Below are 19,673 nucleotides of genomic sequence, written 5' to 3' on the forward strand. Positions count from 1 at the left end.
AATATTAAATGAAACACATTTAGTCCTGCACTTTTGTCACTAACAGTGATCTTGCTTTTCATTTTCTTATTATTTAAACAAGATGAGCAAGAATGGGAGACAGAAGGGGAGTATATCGAATGGCATTTCCTATCACATCGTTACATTTTCTCATTTTAAAACTCTGCTTCCAATGTATCCGTTTGCAGTTCAAAATACATTCGTTTCTGTAGATAAAAGTTGAATTTTTCAACAGGTCGGTTATTTTACCTCGAAAACCAAAGGTGTTACTTATCAGCTTTACCTCAAGACTAACAAGCATTAGGCCAATGCAGACTTGGCCGTTCATTTCGTCTGTCACATACCGGGAGCTACAACTTTATTATCATTTAATCACTATAATCATTAATACCTTCTGGATCCATGTTCTCCACGTTTAAGGAGTGATGGATTCGAAATCTCATCGAGTAACAGTCCTTTATCTCAACTATCTGCACCATTTTGCCAAGAGCGAGAGTTTGCGCATCCAGAAAGTTTAACCGTTTTTGTTTTATTTCAAACTGCCTTCATTGACCGGAAACCGTAAATATTTTAAACTCTGCGCTAAGACACATTCGCATGGCGTTAGTTTTACCGATTCTGACGGGATAAGAAACGTGCGCAATTTCTCAAAATTACCACACAGTGGAGAATTAATGCCGGCAGGATCTTACTGTCTACAAAGCAAGTTCAATGCAAGTATAACCTTCACAAGTAAGACGAAGCATGGCGGCGGAAAAGAACAACATTTTTATTTTACAATTACTTCAAAATTAGGAACAAAAATACGACCAAAAATTCTTTAGTTTGACATGTGATCAAAATACAGAGTAAACTAATACATGATAGCATGCATGCAAAAGATCAACGGCAGAACAGGGACTTTTAACGTTGTCTGCATTAAAAAGGAATTAACCATCCCTCTCAATATAAAATTGGGATAATTTTTTTCTCTTCAGAGGCCTCCATAGAATAGTGCATCCATCCCCTCACTCATGTGTATAGAGACGTATCCTAAGGCTCTGTCAGCAACATTCAGATCAACAACAGCATCAACAATTTCACAGCTAGTTTTAAAACTTGCTTAAACGCACAGTGATTGCAGAAAATGATAAACAAATTAGGTAATATTAATTAAATTATTAAATTGTGCAGATTAATAGACAGAAAAGGTTATTGAATTTTACATTATGATAAATGAGAACTATACGTGATTACTAATTATTAACTAATTTACTGTATGAATTTTTCCCCCTCGTTGTTAAAAATCATTATATGTCAGGGTGCCAGTCAGTGGAAGCACACAGACACGTTGGCCAGCTGTCCTATTCAACTACTTTTTGGTCATTTATTAAGTAACTGACTAATATTTTCCTGCGGGATCTTCTAATTATGTTGAAATAAAAATGTAACTTACAGCGTAAAAACATGGAATCCAGTCAGAAGCGCATGGGCCTCTTGTGCGGTGGAAGAGAACTTGAGCCGCTGGTGTTGTCGGGCTCGGCCTTGCGCTTCCTCTGTCTGGTGCCAGCGGGCCTCTGAGGAGGCCTCTCCTCCTGCCTCACGCCCCATGTTCGCAGAGAACTGCTCACATGCACGGAGACATGCACGGACATGAGCACGGTGTGGTCATCACCGTAGTCCGTAATGCCCCAGAGTCCCTCGGGGATGCTGAGCTCATCCAGCTTCCGCAGGTAGTTGCGGCCTTCGATCTCAAGCTGCTGCCACGTGCTGTTAGGGCCCACAGGGATCCAGAAGGTGGAGCTGGAGGGCTCAGCATGTTCTGGCTCAATCTGACTTCCAGGTTGAGTGTCAGAAGCCACAGATAAGGATGGAGATGAGGGCTCATCTTCACCCCAGGCCAAGGGGAGAGCCTCAGGAAGCCCATTAGCATCCTCAGTCGTGGATGCTGGAGCTGCAGGGGAAGCCTCCCTTCTAGAGCTGGGTGATGGCAGCTCCTGTCCGTAATGGTCATCCTCCTCAGCTGGTGATTCTCCATCCCCATGCTGGACACCAGTCTCTGTACCATGATGTACCACTTGCAGCCGTGCAGTTGCTACGTGCAATAGGCTGGGATCCAACTCCTCCCCAGTGAGCCGCCAATAAAATGAAGGGACACTGAGGGCCAGAGACTGCAAGTTCTCCATGGTCAGTGGGCTCCTCTCGAAGTTCACGACCAGAATGGAGATGAACTTGTCCTCCACAAACTCATGAACTGGGACAAAATGGAACACAGAGAGATATATAAGAACATGACAATAACTGGATAAATACTCTACTACAAAATCAGTTTAAAATGAGTCCATGGGCTTCAGATTGTCAGATAAATGAAATAATGTGAATTACCGATAAAGCTAAGAAAGCTAAACCAGAAGACAACATCCATGCATACGCTTACTCTCACACATATGCAAATGAAAAAATATTAAATGAAACACATTTAGTCCTGCACTTTTGTCACTAACAGTGATCTTGCTTTTCATTTTCTTATTATTTAAACAAGATCAGCAAGAATGGGAGACAGAAGGGGAGTATAACGAATGGCATTTCCTATCACATCGTTACATTTTCTCATTTTAAAACTCTGCTTCCAATGTATCCGTTTGCAGTTCAAAATACATTCGTTTCTGTAGATAAAAGTTGAATTTTTCAACAGGTCGGTTATTTTACCTCGAAAACCAAAGGTGTTACTTATCAGCTTTACCTCAAGACTAACAAGCATTAGGCCAATGCATACTTGGCCGTTCATTTCGTCTGTCACATACCGGGAGCTACAACTTTATTATCATTTAATCACTATAATCATTAATACCTTCTGGATCCATGTTCTCCACGTTTAAGGAGTGATGGATTCGAAATCTCATCGAGTAACAGTCCTTTATCTCAACTATCTGCACCGTTTTGCCAAGAGCGAGAGTTTGCGCATCCAGAAAGTTTAACCGTTTTTGTTTTATTTCAAACTGCCTTCATTGACCGGAAACCGTAAATATTTTAAACTCTGCGCTAAGACACATTCGCATGGCGTTAGTTTTACCGATTCTGACGGGATAAGAAACGTGCGCAATTTCTCAAAATTACCACACAGTGGAGAATTAATGCCGGCAGGATCTTACTGTCTACAAAGCAAGTTCAATGCAAGTATAACCTTCACAAGTAAGACGAAGCATGGCGGCGGAAAAGAACAACATTTTTATTTTACAATTACTTCAAAATTAGGAACAAAAATACGACCAAAAATTCTTTAGTTTGACATGTGATCAAAATACAGAGTAAACTAATACATGATAGCATGCATGCAAAAGATCAACGGCAGAACAGGGACTTTTAACGTTGTCTGCATTAAAAAGGAATTAACCATCCCTCTCAATATAAAATTGGGATAATTTTTTTCTCTTCAGAGGCCTCCATAGAATAGTGCATCCATCCCCTCACTCATGTGTATAGAGACGTATCCTAAGGCTCTGTCAGCAACATTCAGATCAACAACAGCATCAACAATTTCACAGCTAGTTTTAAAACTTGCTTAAACGCACAGTGATTGCAGAAAATGATAAACAAATTAGGTAATATTAATTAAATTATTAAATTGTGCAGATTAATAGACAGAAAAGGTTATTGAATTTTACATTATGATAAATGAGAACTATACGTGATTACTAATTATTAACTAATTTACTGTATGAATTTTTCCCCCTCGTTGTTAAAAATCATTATATGTCAGGGTGCCAGTCAGTGGAAGCACACAGACACGTTGGCCAGCTGTCCTATTCAACTACTTTTTGGTCATTTATTAAGTAACTGACTAATATTTTCCTGCGGGATCTTCTAATTATGTTGAAATAAAAATGTAACTTACAGCGTAAAAACATGGAATCCAGTCAGAAGCGCATGGGCCTCTTGTGCGGTGGAAGAGAACTTGAGCCGCTGGTGTTGTCGGGCTCGGCCTTGCGCTTCCTCTGTCTGGTGCCAGCGGGCCTCTGAGGAGGCCTCTCCTCCTGCCTCACGCCCCATGTTCGCAGAGAACTGCTCACATGCACGGAGACATGCACGGACATGAGCACGGTGTGGTCATCACCGTAGTCCGTAATGCCCCAGAGTCCCTCGGGGATGCTGAGCTCATCCAGCTTCCGCAGGTAGTTGCGGCCTTCGATCTCAAGCTGCTGCCACGTGCTGTTAGGGCCCACAGGGATCCAGAAGGTGGAGCTGGAGGGCTCAGCATGTTCTGGCTCAATCTGACTTCCAGGTTGAGTGTCAGAAGCCACAGATAAGGATGGAGATGAGGGCTCATCTTCACCCCAGGCCAAGGGGAGAGCCTCAGGAAGCCCATTAGCATCCTCAGTCGTGGATGCTGGAGCTGCAGGGGAAGCCTCCCTTCTAGAGCTGGGTGATGGCAGCTCCTGTCCGTAATGGTCATCCTCCTCAGCTGGTGATTCTCCATCCCCATGCTGGACACCAGTCTCTGTACCATGATGTACCACTTGCAGCCGTGCAGTTGCTACGTGCAATAGGCTGGGATCCAACTCCTCCCCAGTGAGCCGCCAATAAAATGAAGGGACACTGAGGGCCAGAGACTGCAAGTTCTCCATGGTCAGTGGGCTCCTCTCGAAGTTCACGACCAGAATGGAGATGAACTTGTCCTCCACAAACTCATGAACTGGGACAAAATGGAACACAGAGAGATATATAAGAACATGACAATAACTGGATAAATACTCTACTACAAAATCAGTTTAAAATGAGTCCATGGGCTTCAGATTGTCAGATAAATGAAATAATGTGAATTACCGATAAAGCTAAGAAAGCTAAACCAGAAGACAACATCCATGCATACGCTTACTCTCACACATATGCAAATGAATAAATATTAAATGAAACACATTTAGTCCTGCACTTTTGTCACTAACAGTGATCTTGCTTTTCATTTTCTTATTATTTAAACAAGATCAGCAAGAATGGGAGACAGAAGCGGAGTATAACGAATGGCATTTCCTATCACATCGTTACATTTTCTCATTTTAAAACTCTGCTTCCAATGTATCCGTTTGCAGTTCAAAATACATTCGTTTCTGTAGATAAAAGTTGAATTTTTCAACAGGTCGGTTATTTTACCTCGAAAACCAAAGGTGTTACTTATCAGCTTTACCTCAAGACTAACAAGCATTAGGCCAATGCATACTTGGCCGTTCATTTCGTCTGTCACATACCGGGAGCTACAACTTTATTATCATTTAATCACTATAATCATTAATACCTTCTGGATCCATGTTCTCCACGTTTAAGGAGTGATGGATTCGAAATCTCATCGAGTAACAGTCCTTTATCTCAACTATCTGCACCGTTTTGCCAAGAGCGAGAGTTTGCGCATCCAGAAAGTTTAACCGTTTTTGTTTTATTTCAAACTGCCTTCATTGACCGGAAACCGTAAATATTTTAAACTCTGCGCTAAGACACATTCGCATGGCGTTAGTTTTACCGATTCTGACGGGATAAGAAACGTGCGCAATTTCTCAAAATTACCACACAGTGGAGAATTAATGCCGGCAGGATCTTACTGTCTACAAAGCAAGTTCAATGCAAGTATAACCTTCACAAGTAAGACGAAGCATGGCGGCGGAAAAGAACAACATTTTTATTTTACAATTACTTCAAAATTAGGAACAAAAATACGACCAAAAATTCTTTAGTTTGACATGTGATCAAAATACAGAGTAAACTAATACATGATAGCATGCATGCAAAAGATCAACGGCAGAACAGGGACTTTTAACGTTGTCTGCATTAAAAAGGAATTAACCATCCCTCTCAATATAAAATTGGGATAATTTTTTTCTCTTCAGAGGCCTCCATAGAATAGTGCATCCATCCCCTCACTCGTGTGTATAGAGACGTATCCTAAGGCTCTGTCAGCAACATTCAGATCAACAACAGCATCACCAATTTCACAGCTAGTTTTAAAACTTGCTTAAACGCACAGTGATTGCAGAAAATGATAAACAAATTAGGTAATATTAATTAAATTATTAAATTGTGCAGATTAATAGTCAGAAAAGGTTATTGAATTTTACAATATGATAAATGAGAACTATACGTGATTACTAATTATTGTTAACTAATTTACTGTATGAATTTCTCCCCCTCGTTCTTAAAAATCATTATATGTCAGGGTGCCAGTCAGTGGAAGCACACAGACACGTTGGCCAGCTGTCCTATTCAACTACTTTTTGGTCATTTATTAAGTAACTGACTAATATTTTCCTGCGGGATCTTCTAATTATGTTGAAATAAAAATGTAACTTACAGCGTAAAAACATGGAATCCAGTCAGAAGCGCATGGGCCTCTTGTGCGGTGGAGGAGAACTTGAGCCGCTGGTGTCGTTGGGCTCGGCCTTGCGCTTCCTCTGTCTGGTGCCAGCGGGCCTCTGAGGAGGCCTCTCCTCCTGCCTCACGCCCCATGTTCGCAGAGAACTGCTCACATGCACGGAGACATGCACGGACATGAGCACGGTGTGGTCATCACCGTAGTCCGTAATGCCCCAGAGTCCCTCGGGGATGCTGAGCTCATCCAGCTTCCGCAGGTAGTTGCGGCCTTCGATCTCAAGCTGCTGCCACGTGCTGTTAGGGCCCACAGGGATCCAGAAGGTGGAGCTGGAGGGCTCAGCATGTTCTGGCTCAATCTGACTTCCAGGTTGAGTGTCAGAAGCCACAGATAAGGATGGAGATGAGGGCTCATCTTCACCCCAGGCCAAGGGGAGAGCCTCAGGAAGCCCATTAGCATCCTCAGTCGTGGATGCTGGAGCTGCAGGGGAAGCCTCCCTTCTAGAGCTGGGTGATGGCAGCTCCTGTCCGTAATGGTCATCCTCCTCAGCTGGTGATTCTCCATCCCCATGCTGGACACCAGTCTCTGTACCATGATGTACCACTTGCAGCCGTGCAGTTGCTACGTGCAATAGGCTGGGATCCAACTCCTCCCCAGTGAGCCGCCAATAAAATGAAGGGACACTGAGGGCCAGAGACTGCAAGTTCTCCATGGTCAGTGGGCTCCTCTCGAAGTTCACGACCAGAATGGAGATGAACTTGTCCTCCACAAACTCATGAACTGGGACAAAATGGAACACAGAGAGATATATAAGAACATGACAATAACTGGATAAATACTCTACTACTGTACAAAATCAGTTTAAAATGAGTCCATGGGCTTCAGATTGTCAGATAAATGAAATAATGTGAATTACCGATAAAGCTAAGAAAGCTAAACCAGAAGACAACATCCATGCATACGCTTACTCTCACACATATGCAAATGAATAAATATTAAATGAAACACATTTAGTCCTGCACTTTTGTCACTAACAGTGATCTTGCTTTTCATTTTCTTATTATTTAAACAAGATGAGCAAGAATGGGAGACAGAAGGGGAGTATAACGAACGGCATTTCCTATCACATCGTTACATTTTCTCATTTTAAAACTCTGCTTCCAATGTATCCGTTTGCAGTTCAAAATACATTTGTTTCTGTAGATTAAAGTTGAATTATTCAACAGGTCGGTTATTTTACCTCGAAAACCAAAGGTGTTACTTATCAGCTTTACCTCAAAACTAACAAGCATTAGGCCAATGCAGACTTGGCCGTTCATTTCGTCCGTCACATACCGGGAGCTACAACTTTATTATCATTTAATCACTATAATCATTAATACCTTCTGGATCCATGTTCTCCACGTTTAAGGAGTGATGGATTCGAAATCTCATCGAGTAACAGTCCTTTATCTCAACTATCTGCACCATTTTGCCAAGAGCGAGAGTTTGCGCATCCAGAAAGTTTAACCGTTTTTGTTTTATTTCAAACTGCCTTCATTGACCGGAAACCGTAAATATTTTAAACTCTGCGCTAAGACACATTCGCATGGCGTTAGTTTTACCGATTCTGACGGGATAAGAAACGTGCGCAATTTCTCAAAATTACCACACAGTGGAGAATTAATGCCGGCAGGATCTTACTGTCTACAAAGCAAGTTCAATGCAAGTATAACCTTCACAAGTAAGACGAAGCATGGCAGCGGAAAAGAACAACATTTTTATTTTACAATTACTTCAAAATTAGGAACAAAAATACGACCAAAAATTCTTTAGTTTGACATGTGATCAAAATACAGAGTAAACTAATACATGATAGCATGCATGCAAAAGATCAACGGCAGAACAGGGACGTTTAACGTTGTCTGCATTAAAAAGGAATTAACCATCCCTCTCAATATAAAATTGGGATAATTTTTTTCTCTTCAGAGGCCTCCATAGAATAGTGCATCCATCCCCTCACTCATGTGTATAGAGACGTATCCTAAGGCTCTGTCAGCAACATTCAGATCAACAACAGCATCAACAATTTCACAGCTAGTTTTAAAACTTGCTTAAACGCACAGTGATTGCAGAAAATGATAAACAAATTAGGTAATATTAATTAAATTATTAAATTGTGCAGATTAATAGTCAGAAAAGGTTATTGAATTTTACATTATGATAAATGAGAACTATACTTGATTACTAATTATTGTTAACTAATTTACTGTATGAATTTCTCCCCCTCGTTGTTAAAAATCATTATATGTCAGGGTGCCAGTCAGTGGAAGCACACAGACACGTTGGCCAGCTGTCCTATTCAACTACTTTTTGGTCATTTATTAAGTAACTGACTAATATTTTCCTGCGGGATCTTCTAATTATGTTGAAATAAAAATGTACCTTACAGCGTAAAAACATGGAATCCAGTCAGAAGCGCATGGGCCTCTTGTGCGGTGGAGGAGAACTTGAGCCGCTGGTGTCGTCGGGCTCGGCCTTGCGCTTCCTCTGACTGGTGCCAGCGGGCCTCTGAGGAGGCCTCTGCTCCTGCCTCACGCCCCATGTTCGCAGAGAACTGCTCACATGCACGGAGACATGCACGGACATGAGCACGGTGTGGTCATCACCGTAGTCCGTAATGCCCCAGAGTCCCTCGGGGATGCTGAGCTCATCCAGCTTCCGCAGGTAGTTGCGGCCTTCGATCTCAAGCTGCTGCCACGTGCTGTTAGGGCCCACAGGGATCCAGAAGGTGGAGCTGGAGGGCTCAGCATGTTCTGGCTCAATCTGACTTCCAGGTTGAGTGTCAGAAGCCACAGATAAGGATGGAGATGAGGGCTCATCTTCACCCCAGGCCAAGGGGAGAGCCTCAGGAAGCCCATTAGCATCCTCAGTCGTGGATGCTGGAGCTGCAGGGGAAGCCTCCCTTCTAGAGCTGGGTGATGGCAGCTCCTGTCCGTAATGGTCATCCTCCTCAGCTGGTGATTCTCCATCCCCATGCTGGACACCAGTCTCTGTACCATGATGTACCACTTGCAGCCGTGCAGTTGCTACGTGCAATAGGCTGGGATCCAACTCCTCCCCAGTGAGCCGCCAATAAAATGAAGGGACACTGAGGGCCAGAGACTGCAAGTTCTCCATGGTCAGTGGGCTCCTCTCGAAGTTCACGACCAGAATGGAGATGAACTTGTCCTCCACAAACTCATGAACTGGGACAAAATGGAACACAGAGAGATATATAAGAACATGACAATAACTGGATAAATACTCTACTACTGTACAAAATCAGTTTAAAATGAGTCCATGGGCTTCAGATTGTCAGATAAATGAAATAATGTGAATTACCGATAAAGCTAAGAAAGCTAAACCAGAAGACAACATCCATGCATACGCTTACTCTCACACATATGCAAATGAATAAATATTAAATGAAACACATTTAGTCCTGCACTTTTGTCACTAACAGTGATCTTGCTTTTCATTTTCTTATTATTTAAACAAGATGAGCAAGAATGGGAGACAGAAGGGGAGTATAACGAACGGCATTTCCTATCACATCGTTACATTTTCTCATTTTAAAACTCTGCTTCCAATGTATCCGTTTGCAGTTCAAAATACATTTGTTTCTGTAGATTAAAGTTGAATTATTCAACAGGTCGGTTATTTTACCTCGAAAACCAAAGGTGTTACTTATCAGCTTTACCTCAAAACTAACAAGCATTAGGCCAATGCAGACTTGGCCGTTCATTTCGTCCGTCACATACCGGGAGCTACAACTTTATTATCATTTAATCACTATAATCATTAATACCTTCTGGATCCATGTTCTCCACGTTTAAGGAGTGATGGATTCGAAATCTCATCGAGTAACAGTCCTTTATCTCAACTATCTGCACCATTTTGCCAAGAGCGAGAGTTTGCGCATCCAGAAAGTTTAACCGTTTTTGTTTTATTTCAAACTGCCTTCATTGACCGGAAACCGTAAATATTTTAAACTCTGCGCTAAGACACATTCGCATGGCGTTAGTTTTACCGATTCTGACGGGATAAGAAACGTGCGCAATTTCTCAAAATTACCACACAGTGGAGAATTAATGCCGGCAGGATCTTACTGTCTACAAAGCAAGTTCAATGCAAGTATAACCTTCACAAGTAAGACGAAGCATGGCAGCGGAAAAGAACAACATTTTTATTTTACAATTACTTCAAAATTAGGAACAAAAATACGACCAAAAATTCTTTAGTTTGACATGTGATCAAAATACAGAGTAAACTAATACATGATAGCATGCATGCAAAAGATCAACGGCAGAACAGGGACGTTTAACGTTGTCTGCATTAAAAAGGAATTAACCATCCCTCTCAATATAAAATTGGGATAATTTTTTTCTCTTCAGAGGCCTCCATAGAATAGTGCATCCATCCCCTCACTCATGTGTATAGAGACGTATCCTAAGGCTCTGTCAGCAACATTCAGATCAACAACAGCATCAACAATTTCACAGCTAGTTTTAAAACTTGCTTAAACGCACAGTGATTGCAGAAAATGATAAACAAATTAGGTAATATTAATTAAATTATTAAATTGTGCAGATTAATAGTCAGAAAAGGTTATTGAATTTTACATTATGATAAATGAGAACTATACTTGATTACTAATTATTGTTAACTAATTTACTGTATGAATTTCTCCCCCTCGTTGTTAAAAATCATTATATGTCAGGGTGCCAGTCAGTGGAAGCACACAGACACGTTGGCCAGCTGTCCTATTCAACTACTTTTTGGTCATTTATTAAGTAACTGACTAATATTTTCCTGCGGGATCTTCTAATTATGTTGAAATAAAAATGTACCTTACAGCGTAAAAACATGGAATCCAGTCAGAAGCGCATGGGCCTCTTGTGCGGTGGAGGAGAACTTGAGCCGCTGGTGTCGTCGGGCTCGGCCTTGCGCTTCCTCTGACTGGTGCCAGCGGGCCTCTGAGGAGGCCTCTGCTCCTGCCTCACGCCCCATGTTCGCAGAGAACTGCTCACATGCACGGAGACATGCACGGACATGAGCACGGTGTGGTCATCACCGTAGTCCGTAATGCCCCAGAGTCCCTCGGGGATGCTGAGCTCATCCAGCTTCCGCAGGTAGTTGCGGCCTTCGATCTCAAGCTGCTGCCACGTGCTGTTAGGGCCCACAGGGATCCAGAAGGTGGAGCTGGAGGGCTCAGCATGTTCTGGCTCAATCTGACTTCCAGGTTGAGTGTCAGAAGCCACAGATAAGGATGGAGACGAGGGCTCATCTTCACCCCAGGCCAAGGGGAGAGCCTCAGGAAGCCCATTAGCATCCTCAGTCGTGGATGCTGGAGCTGCAGGGGAAGCCTCCCTTCTAGAGCTGGGTGATGGCAGCTCCTGTCCGTAATGGTCATCCTCCTCAGCTGGTGATTCTCCATCCCCATGCTGGACACCAGTCTCTGTACCATGATGTACCACTTGCAGCCGTGCAGTTGCTACGTGCAATAGGCTGGGATCCAACTCCTCCCCAGTGAGCCGCCAATAAAATGAAGGGACACTGAGGGCCAGAGACTGCAAGTTCTCCATGGTCAGTGGGCTCCTCTCGAAGTTCACGACCAGAATGGAGATGAACTTGTCCTCCACAAACTCATGAACTGGGACAAAATGGAACACAGAGAGATATATAAGAACATGACAATAACTGGATAAATACTCTACTACAAAATCAGTTTAAAATGAGTCCATGGGCTTCAGATTGTCAGATAAATGAAATAATGTGAATTACCGATAAAGCTAAGAAAGCTAAACCAGAAGACAACATCCATGCATACGCTTACTCTCACACATATCCAAATGAATAAATATTAAATGAAACACATTTAGTCCTGCACTTTTGTCACTAACAGTGATCTTGCTTTTCATTTTCTTATTATTTAAACAAGATGAGCAAGAATGGGAGACAGAAGGGGAGTATAACGAACGGCATTTCCTATCACATCGTTACATTTTCTCATTTTAAAACTCTGCTTCCAATGTATCCGTTTGCAGTTCAAAATACATTCGTTTCTGTAGATAAACGTTGAATTTTTCAACAGGTCGGTTATTTTACCTCGAAAACCAAAGGTGTTACTTATCAGCTTTACCTCAAGACTAACAAGCATTAGGCCAATGCAGACTTGGCCGTTCATTTCGTCTGTCACATACCGGGAGCTACAACTTTATTATCATTTAATCACTATAATCATTAATACCTTCTGGATCCATGTTCTCCACGTTTAAGGAGTGATGGATTCAAAATCTCATCGAGTAACAGTCCTTTATCTCAACTATCTGCACCATTTTGCCAAGAGCGAGAGTTTGCGCATCCAGAAAGTTTAACCGTTTTTGTTTTATTTCAAACTGCCTTCATTGACCGGAAACCGTAAATATTTTAAACTCTGCGCTAAGACACATTCGCATGGCGTTAGTTTTACCGATTCTGACGGGATAAGAAACGTGCGCAATTTCTCAAAATTACCACACAGTGGAGAATTAATGCCGGCAGGATCTTACTGTCTACAAAGCAAGTTCAATGCAAGTATAACCTTCACAAGTAAGACGAAGCATGGCGGCGGAAAAGAACAACATTTTTATTTTACAATTACTTCAAAATTAGGAACAAAAATACGACCAAAAATTCTTTAGTTTGACATGTGATCAAAATACAGAGTAAACTAATACATGATAGCATGCATGCAAAAGATCAACGGCAGAACAGGGACTTTTAACGTTGTCTGCATTAAAAAGGAATTAACCATCCCTCTCAATATAAAATTGGGATAATTTTTTTCTCTTCAGAGGCCTCCATAGAATAGTGCATCCATCCCCTCACTCATGTGTATAGAGACGTATCCTAAGGCTCTGTCAGCAACATTCAGATCAACAACAGCATCAACAATTTCACAGCTAGTTTTAAAACTTGCTTAAACGCACAGTGATTGCAGAAAATGATAAACAAATTAGGTAATATTAATTAAATTATTAAATTGTGCAGATTAATAGACAGAAAAGGTTATTGAATTTTACATTATGATAAATGAGAACTATACGTGATTACTAATTATTGTTAACTAATTTACTGTATGAATTTTTCCCCCTCGTTGTTAAAAATCATTATATGTCAGGGTGCCAGTCAGTGGAAGCACACAGACACGTTGGCCAGCTGTCCTATTCAACTACTTTTTGGTCATTTATTAAGTAACTGACTAATATTTTCCTGCGGGATCTTCTAATTATGTTGAAATAAAAATGTAACTTACAGCGTAAAAACATGGAATCCAGTCAGAAGCGCATGGGCCTCTTGTGCGGTGGAGGAGAACTTGAGCCGCTGGTGTCGTCGGGCTCGGCCTTGCGCTTCCTCTGACTGGTGCCAGCGGGCCTCTGAGGAGGCCTCTCCTCCTGCCTCATGCCCCATGTTCGCAGAGAACTGCTCACATGCACGGAGACATGCACGGACATGACCACGGTGTGGTCATCACCATAGTCCGTAATGCCCCAGAGTCCCTCGGGGATGCTGAGCTCATCCAGCTTCCATAGGTAGTTGCGGCCTTCGATCTCAAGCTGCTGCCACGTGCTGTTAGGGCCCACAGGGATCCAGAAGGTGGAGCTGGAGGGCTCAGCATGTTCTGGCTCAATCTGACTTCCAGGTTGAGTGTCAGAAGCCACAGATAAGGATGGAGATGAGGGCTCATCTTCACCCCAGGCCAAGGGGAGAGCCTCAGGAAGCCCATTAGCATCCTCAGTCGTGGATGCTGGAGCTGCAGGGGAAGCCTCCCTTCTAGAGCTGGGTGATGGCAGCTCCTGTCCGTAATGGTCATCCTCCTCAGCTGGTGATTCTCCATCCCCATGCTGGACACCAGTCTCTGTACCATGATGTACCACTTGCAGCCGTGCAGTTGCTACGTGCAATAGGCTGGGATCCAACTCCTCCCAAGTGAGCCGCCAATAAAATGAAGGGACACTGAGGGCCAGAGACTGCAAGTTCTCCATGGTCAGTGGGCTCCTCTCGAAGTTCACGACCAGAATGGAGATGAACTTGTCCTCCACAAACTCATGAACTGGGACAAAATGGAACACAGAGAGATATATAAGAACATGACAATAACTGGATAAATACTCTACTACAAAATCAGTTTAAAATGAGTCCATGGGCTTCAGATTGTCAGATAAATGAAATAATGTGAATTACCGATAAAGCTAAGAAAGCTAAACCAGAAGACAACATCCATACATACGCTTACTCTCACACATATCCAAATGAATAAATATTAAATGAAACACATTTAGTCCTGCACTTTTGTCACTAACAGTGATCTTGCTTTTCATTTTCTTATTATTTAAACAAGATGAGCAAGAATGGGAGACAGAAGGGGAGTATAACGAACGGCATTTCCTATCACATCGTTACATTTTCTCATTTTAAAACTCTGCTTCCAATGTATCCGTTTGCAGTTCAAAATACATTTGTTTCAGTAGATTAAAGTTGAATTATTCAACAGGTCGGTTATTTTACCTCGAAAACCAAAGGTGTTACTTATCAGCTTTACCTCAAAACTAACAAGCATTAGGCCAATGCAGACTTGGCCGTTCATTTCGTCTGTCACATACCGGGAGCTACAACTTTATTATCATTTAATCACTATAATCATTAATACCTTCTGGATCCATGTTCTCCACGTTTAAGGAGTGATGGATTCGAAATCTCATCGAGTAACAGTCCTTTATCTCAACTATCTGCACCGTTTTGCCAAGAGCGAGAGTTTGCGCATCCAGAAAGTTTAACCGTTTTTGTTTTATTTCAAACTGCCTTCATTGACCGGAAACCGTAAATATTTTAAACTGCGCTAAGACACATTCGCATGGCGTTAGTTTTACCGATTCTGACGGGATAAGAAACGTGCGCAATTTCTCAAAATTACCACACAGTGGAGAATTAATGCCGGCAGGATCTTACTGTCTACAAAGCAAGTTCAATGCAAGCATAACCTTCACAAGTAAGACGAAGCATGGCGGCGGAAAAGAACAACATTTTTATTTTACAATTGCTTCAAAATTAGGAACAAAAATACGACCAAAAATTCTTTAGTTTGACATGTGATCAAAATACAGAGTAAACTAATACATGATAGCATGCATGCAAAAGATCAACGGCAGAACAGGGACTTTTAACGTTGTCTGCATTAAAAAGGAATTAACCATCCCTCTCAATATAAAATTGGGATAATTTTTTTCTCTTCAGAGGCCTCCATAGAATAGTGCATCCATCCCCTCACTCATGTGTATAGAGACGTATCCTAAGGCTCTGTCAGCAACATTCAGATCAACAACAGCATCAACAATTTCACAGCTAGTTTTAAAACTTGCTTAAACGCACAGTGATTGCAGAAAATGATAAACAAATTAGGTAATATTAATTAAATTATTAAATTGTGCAGATTAATAGTCAGAAAAGGTTTTTCAATTTTACATTATGATAAATGAGAACTATAGGTGATTACTAATTATTGTTAACTAATTTACTGTATGAATTTTTCCCCCTCGTTGTTAAAAATCATTATATGTCAGGGTGCCAGTCAGTGGAAGCACACAGACACGTTGGCCAGCTTTCCTATTCAACTACTTTTTGGTCATTTATTAAGTAACTGACTAATATTTTCCTGCGGGATCTTCTAATTATGTTGAAATAAAAATGTAACTTACAGCGTAAAAACATGGAATCCAGTCAGAAGCGCATGGGCCTCTTGTGCGGTGGAGGAGAACTTGAGCCGCTGGTGTCGTCGGGCTCGGCCTTGCGCTTCCTCTGACTGGTGCCAGCGGGCCTCTGAGGAGGCCTCTCCTCCTGCCTCATGCCCCATGTTCGCAGAGAACTGCTCACATGCACGGGGACATGCACGGACATGACCACGGTGTGGTCATCGCCGTAGTCCGTAATGCCCCAGAGTCCCTCGGGGATGCTGAGCTCATCCAGCTTCCGCAGGTAGTTGCGGCCTTCGATCTCAAGCTGCTGCCACGTGCTGTTAGGGCCCACAGGGATCCAGAAGGTGGAGCTGGAGGGCTCAGCATGTTCTGGCTCAATCTGACTTCCAGGTTGAGTGTCAGAAGCCACAGATAAGGATGGAGATGAGGGCTCATCTTCACCCCAGGCCAAGGGGAGAGCCTCAGGAAGCCCATTAGCATCCTCAGTCGTGGATGCTGGAGCTGCAGGGGAAGCCTCCCTTCTAGAGCTGGGTGATGGCAGCTCCTGTCCGTAATGGTCATCCTCCTCAGCTGGTGATTCTCCATCCCCATGCTGGACACCAGTCTCTGTACCATGATGTACCACTTGCAGCCGTGCAGTTGCTACGTGCAATAGGCTGGGATCCAACTCCTCCCCAGTGAGCCGCCAATAAAATGAAGGGACACTGAGGGCCAGAGACTGCAAGTTCTCCATGATCAGTGGGCTCCTCTCGAAGTTCACGACCAGAATGGAGATGAACTTGTCCTCCACAAACTCATGAACTGGGACAAAATGGAACACAGAGAGATATATAAGAACATGACAATAACTGGATAAATACTCTACTACAAAATCAGTTTAAAATGAGTCCATGGGCTTCAGATTGTCAGATAAATGAAATAATGTGAATTACCGATAAAGCTAAGAAAGCTAAACCAGAAGACAACATCCATGCATACGCTTACTCTCACACATATGCAAATGAATAAATATTAAATGAAACGCATTTAGTCCTGCACTTTTGTCACTAACAGTGATCTTGCTTTTCATTTTCTTATTATTTAAACAAGATGAGCAAGAATGGGAGACAGAAGGGGAGTATAACGAACGGCATTTCCTATCACATCGTTACATTTTCTCATTTTAAAACTCTGCTTCCAATGTATCCGTTTGCAGTTCAAAATACATTTGTTTCTGTAGATTAAAGTTGAATTATTCAACAGGTCGGTTATTTTACCTCGAAAACCAAAGGTGTTACTTATCAGCTTTACCTCAAAACTAACAAGCATTAGGCCAATGCAGACTTGGCCGTTCATTTCGTCTGTCACATACCGGGAGCTACAACTTTATTATCATTTAATCACTATAATCATTAAGAACTATACAAACGAGAGGAGGCCATTCGGCCCATCGAGCTCGCTTGGGGAGAACTTAACTAATAGCTCAGAGTTGTTAAAATCTTATCTAGCTCTGATTTAAAGGAACCCAAGGATTCAGCTTGCACTACGTTATCAGGAAGACTATTCCATACTCTGACTACACGCTGTGTAAAGAAGTGCTTCCTTAAATCCAGTTTGAAATGTTCTCCCGCTAATTTCCACCTATGGCCACGAGTTCTTGTATTTGAACTAATGCTGAAGTAACTATTCGGTTGAACAGCATCCAAACCTGTTAGAATCTTATAGACCTGGATCATGTCCCCCCTCAGTCTCCTTTGCTTGAGGCTGAACAGATTTAGCTCAAATAACCTTTCCTCGTATGACATTCCTCTAAGACCAGGAATCATTCTTGTGGCCCTACGCTGCACCTTTTCTAAGGCCGCTATGTCCTTTTTAAGATATGGTGACCAAACCTGTACACAATATTCTAGGTGAGGTCTCACCAAGGAATTGTATAATCTTAGCATTACCTCCCTTGACTTAAACTCCACACACCTGGAGATGTACCCCAACATCCTATTGGCCTTTTTTATTGCTTCCCCACACTGGCGAGAATGAGACATGGAAGCATCAACATACACACCAAGGTCTTTCTCATAATCAGCTACCTTTATTTCAGTAGGTCCCATAAAATACCTGTACTTTATATTTCTGCTCCCTACATGGAGTACCTTACATTTGTCTATGTTAAATTTCATCTGCCAGGTGTCAGCCCAGTCACTAATTAAATTAAGATCCCGCTGTAGCTGCTGAGCCGCTAGTTCAGTATCTGCTACACCACCCACCTTGGTGTCATCTGCAAATTTCACCAGTTTACTGTATATATTGGTGTCTATATCATTTATGTAAATTAGGAACAAAAGTGGTCCTAAAATTGAACCCTGCGGTACCCCACTATGAACGCAGGCCCACTGTGACATCGAGCCTCTTATAACTACTCGCTGCTTCCTATCCGTTAACCAGTTATCAATCCAAGTCGCTACAGTTCCTAAAATACCTGTCGCTTTGAGTTTAAGTGAGAGCCTCTTGTGGGGAACAACATCAAAAGCCTTTTGGAAATCTAAATAGATGACATCATAGGCCTTCTTATCATCAACTTCCTGAGTAGCTTCCTCAAAAAACTCCAACAGATTTGTTAAACAGGATCTACCTCTCCTAAATCCATGCTGGCTATCCCTCAAAATGTTATTTGAGTCCAGGTAATCTACCATTTTCTCTTTGATTATAGCCTCCATAACTTTACCAGTTATACAAGTTAGACTGATTGGCCTATAGTTTGACAAATTACTTCTATCCCCTTTTTTGAAAATGGGCGTTATGTTGGCATGCTTCCAATCAGAAGGTACCACACCTTCAGATAAGGATTTTTGAAACAGTAATGTTAAGGGTCGGCAAATAATATCCCTCATCTCTTTTAACACTATAGGTAAGATGCCATCAGGGCCCTGTGATTTATTTATTTTGAGCTTAGCTAGGCTTTGCAAAACATCAGCTTCAGTTATATATATATTAGTTATAGACGATGTTGAATTAGTAATAAGAACTGGTAAGTTACTAGTGTCCTCGACAGTGAATACCCGTGCAAAACTATCATTGAACTCATTTACTATGTCAATGTCGTTTTCAATTATAAGACCCTTACTATCCTGCAGATTAGTAATTTCAGCTTTTAGAGCTCTTTTAGAGTTAAAATACTGGAAGAAACTTTTAACGTCATCCTTAGCCTCCAATGCGATCTTCCTTTCGACATTCCTTTTAACTCGTCTAATGTCATTTTTTAATTCAGATTGTAGATTTAGATACTCTTGCTTTATTATGTCATCATCAGTTATTTTCCATCTCTGGAACAAAGCCCTTTTCCTCCTTACTTTATACTTTATGTCCCTATTAAACCACCTAGGTTGCAATTTCCTAGATTTATTCTTGCTAGAAACAGGTATGAAGTCCTCTTGTACTTGCAATAATGTGCTTTTAAAAAATTCCCATGCCTCTTCAACAGTTTTGTTATTTAACTCCATCCAGTTCACGGTTTCTAGTTTTAATCTCATACAATTGAAGTTAGCCTTCCTAACATTATATATTTTTGATTTGGACTTTGCTCTTCGGGCACTAAACTTAACCTCAAA

Source organism: Paramormyrops kingsleyae, unplaced genomic scaffold, assembly GCF_048594095.1.
Source record: "Paramormyrops kingsleyae isolate MSU_618 unplaced genomic scaffold, PKINGS_0.4 ups27, whole genome shotgun sequence".
NCBI classification, from domain to species: Eukaryota; Metazoa; Chordata; class Actinopteri; order Osteoglossiformes; family Mormyridae; genus Paramormyrops; species Paramormyrops kingsleyae.